This window comes from Nannospalax galili, unplaced genomic scaffold (assembly GCF_000622305.1).
Source record: "Nannospalax galili isolate Female #2095 unplaced genomic scaffold, S.galili_v1.0 scaffold398, whole genome shotgun sequence".
NCBI classification, from domain to species: Eukaryota; Metazoa; Chordata; class Mammalia; order Rodentia; family Spalacidae; genus Nannospalax; species Nannospalax galili.
In genome coordinates, this window is record NW_008341813.1 from 903428 (window position 1) to 908138 (window position 4711).

Here is a 4711-nt window from a genome sequence, read left to right on the forward strand (position 1 = left end):
CCATCTGTAACTCCAGTTCCAGGGAATCCGACTCCTTCTTCTGACCTCTGTGGGCACTGCATGACATGCAGGCAATAAGCTCATATACATAAAATAAAAATAATAAGTAAAATACTCAAAAAAAGGAAAAAGATTTCTGGGAACCCTGGCACATGTAGGCTTCTGCATCAGCTTCAACACCTTCTCTGCACTTACAGAAGAGCAGGTGTTGTTAGCATCATGCTTTCCTCATGGGTCAGTGGGAAAAGCTAAATTCAAAAAAAGGACACAGCTCCTAATCTGAGGCCCAACATCCACCTTTCCCCATTGCAAGGCATTTCCAGCCTAGCCACTGAGCACTGAACACTAAAAGGTGTTACTCCTAGACTCTGTCTTTTCTTTCCCTCACAGCCTCTGAAACCTTACATAAGCTTTCTGGGGTCCTCTCTCCTGGACATTAGTCACCCCACATCAGCAATACCCTCAACAATCTGTTTCCAGCTGTCAGAGCCCTTATTTATGCATCCTGCAGGCTCTGCTGAGCCTGGTGGGGAGATGGAAGGTTTTATCTCAAGTCACAAACTTCCCCTCAGAAAACTCACCATCAAGTTTTCAACAGATCTATTACTAATATGTAGGCCAGTCTCCCTCTGGCCTAGCAGAGTTCTCTGAGGAGCACAAATACAAGATGCTCATTTTCAGCATAGCCCCTTCCTTCCACGCTGCAACTGGATCCATCACTTAACCCAGAAGTGTTTATGGCCCTGGTTTTTTTTGTTTTTTTTTTTAATGCTGTTCCCTAACTCATTGTCTACCATTCGTTTGTCTGATGGCTTATATGCGTTATCAGAACCTCCAGGGACTAGGCCCCCGAGGGTTTTGCAAGCAGACAGTATAGGTTGAAGCTCAACTTCTAGGCAAAAGCCAAGGGGCCGAGGATTACAATCACTTAGGAACTCCGGGCTGTGAGTTTGCAGGCACCCCAGTGCTGGTCACAGGCATAAGGCAATATTTCTTTGGTACTCATCATGGTGATGGTCTTGCTTCTGCTCCCCTCACTGAAAGACACCACACCTTTGCTTAGCCACAATTCTTCCAGCCTGGTGACCTGGACCTAGGGCTTGTCTTGGGCCCAAGCGCCCCCTGGAGGCCACAGGGTTCAGTGCACCCGAATAGTTCAATCACAGGTCAGAAGTGGGGGAGTTCCTCCCACCCTCACCCCCGAAATTGACTTCCCAGGCTTTGTCTCTCACTCTTTTCCCTTCCGTAAACCTCCACTGTCCCTTACTTGATTTCCTAGAGGATTCAAACCCAGAAAAATTCAACTATTTCCTTTTGGGTGTGATCTTTTCGATTCTGACCCCCCCCCCCCGGAAGACTGAAAGAGGGCCCGGAACAGTCTTGCACGACCAGAACTTCCTCTGGCTTTGCAAGGGTCTGAATTTAAGTTGGTCATTAACCCACTGTCCCTTCGGGTGGCTATGTTCAGCTGCCCTGATACTGAGCTAACTTCAGTCAGTCCTCCTGGGACCACTGAGTGTTGGGTGCTCACGGCCTGATGCTCTGGATATGTACTCCCCAGAAGAGACTGGATCCCCCCTTTCCGGGGTAAGAAGTTTCAGTCAGTTAAAAAGAGCTTGATACACCCAAGTGACCCCTCCAACACAAACATTTTCTCTTGTTATAATAGATCTGAATAGTCCATTCATGGTTCTCTACAAATAGGTGTATTCACTCATTTCTTTTTTTAATTAAAAAAAATATTTTATTCATGCTCTCTCTCCGATCCACAGGCCTCTCTCTTCGGGGTAAGTCTATCCTGCCCGCCATGCCTTGACTCACCCAGCCTCACTCACCCTCCCATCTCCACTGCTGGTCTCTCCTCCTAGCCTGGGTCCTGTCCCATTCCTTGTCTTCGTGCCCCAGACACCTGGGGAGCTACCACTGCTTCTTCCAGATCCTTTGCATCCAGAGCAAATCAGTTCCTTCTCAGGTCCCCAGGAGCACTGCTTCTGGGCCTGGCCCCGCCCTCACCTCCCTCTGCTTCCCTGGGCCTGCAGGACTCACAGGCCCCTCTCCAACCTGCAGGCCTCTCTCTCCAGGGTTAAGTCCATCGTGCCCTCTGTGCCTTTATTCCCCCAGCCTCACTCACCCTCCCATTGCCCCCGCAGATCTCTCCTCCTAGCCTGGGTCCTGTCCCATTCCTTGTCTTGGCACCCCAGACACCTGGGGAACCACCACTGCTTCCTGATCCTGTGCATCCAGAGCAACTCAGTTCCTTCTCGGGTCCCCAAGGGTGCTCTGGACCTGGGCCCGTCCTCACCTCCCTCTGCCACCCTGGGTCTGCACAACCCACCAGCCTCTTTCCTGGACACAGGGGCTGACCTTTCCTCTTCCTGGTCCTTTGCATCCAGACCAACCCAGCTCCTCAGTGCACTCCCCAGGGGCCCTTGGGGCCACCTCCAGCCCCATCTTCCTTTGCATCTCTGGGTGGCATGACCATCAGCTGCCCTAGACCAGCATCTTTCCTGGGCCCAGCTCCCAGGCCAGTACAACCCCCAAATTCCTGAGGCCAAAATCTATCCTGGAGGGATCCAGACCTTAGGAGAAAGCCTGAGAGCATCTGATCCTCATCTGACTTGGGCCTCTGTGGGATCTCCTGAAGACAAAAGCAATCTGGCCACTCCAATATAAAAGCAAAAGAGAGAACCAGAAGCTTAGAGGAACCAGCCTTTCATGCCCAAAAAGTAAACCACAAAGACACATAAAGTTCACAAAACGAAGCAGACCTAAACTTGAAGGCTTGAGTCTCACACAAGAATCAGAAACTACAAAAGAAATTCATCTGTCAAAATCACAGAGAAAAAATAATGAAATGAAAAACCAAAATAACATATCCCCACCAAATACCAATAGTCCTCTAGAGGAGTACAATGAGAACCCCCTAGAGATAATGCAGGACATGGAACTCAAAAGAACAATTATAAACATGATAAAAGAATTCAGTGAATTTAAAGAACACACAAAGAAATCAAAGAACTGAAGGAAGATAGGGATAAATTTCTGAATGAATTCAGAAAAGAGTTACATTGAAGAATACTCAGGTTGAAATGAAGAAGGAATGAAACACGCAGTAAGCCAATTAGAAACGACAGGAGAAAGCCTCACCAACAGAACGAATGAAATGGAAAACAGAATATCAAGACTGGAAGATAAAGTGGACAAACTAGACCACTCAAGCAAAGATTATGAAAAATTTAAGAAATCACAAGAAAAGACCAAACTTATGAATCATAGGCATACAGGCAGTACAAGAATCCCAAGATAATGGCATGGACCAGATCTTCAACAGAATCATGGAAGAAAATTTCCAAAAATTAAAGAAAGACATGCCCACACAAATACAAAAAGCATATAGAGCACCAAACAGACAGGACCAGAAAAGAATCTCTCCATGGCACATCATAGTAAAAACACTAAACGTAAAAACAAACAGATAATACTGAAAGCTGCAAAAGAGAAACAACAAGTCACATATAAAGGAAGAAAACCCATTAGGAGCACAGCTGAGTTTTCAATGCAAACTATGGAAGCCAGAAGAGCCTGGACCAAAGTATTCCCAGTGTTAAATGACTACAGATGCCAACTCAGATTACTATATCCAGCCAAAATGTCTATTATAGTTGAAGAGGAAAGAAAAATCTTCCATGACATAAATAGGCTGAAGGAATTCTTGTCCGCAAAACCAGCCCTTCAGAGAGTTCTGGGAGCAATACAAAGAGCTGAAGAAAGAAATGACTATACCCAAGGTGTTGTGAAAAGAAATTCAATGAAGGTATGACTGTGGAAAACTATAGCTATATCAAAATGTAAACAGAAATAAAAATGACAGGATTCAATACTCATCTTTCATTAATAACTTTAAGTATTAATGGACTGAATTCCCCAGTCAAAAGACACAGACTAGGTGAATGGGTAAAGAAACAAAACCCATCTTTTTGTTGTCTGCAAGAAACCCATCTCACTTTCAAGGACAGACACTATCTTAAAGTGAAAGGATGGAAAAAAATATATCAAGTGAATGGTACTAAGAAAAAGGCAGGTGTTTCAATTCTAATATCTGAAAAAATAAACTTTAAACTAAAACTAATCAGAAGAGATAAAGAGAGTCACTTCATTCTGATCAAAGGAACAAATGACCAAGAAGATATTACAATCATGAACATATATGCATAAGACTCTGGTAGACCCAAATTCATAAAAACAACAATACAGGACTTTTTAATCCCAACTCATTAATAGCAGGGGACTTCAATACCCAACTGTCTCCATTAGATAGGTCAACAGGACAGAGAGTTAACAGAGAGACATCCGAATTAAACAATACCATATATCAATGGACTTAACAGACATCTACCGAGTATTCCACCCAAGCACCAAAGGACATACTTTCTACTCAGCACCCCATGGAACCTTCTCCAAAATTGACCATATACTGGGGCACACACACACAAAAGAATCTCAACAAATACAAAAAGATTGAAATAATTCCATGCATTCTATCAGACCACAATGCAATAAAGCTTACGTTCAACCCTGGAAGAAGCCCTAATCATCACATGAACACATGGAGATTAAACAACACACTCCTGAATGATGAATGGGTCAAAAGAGAAATTAAGAAAGAAATAAAAGTATTCCTGGAACTAAATGAAAAGGACAATACAACACA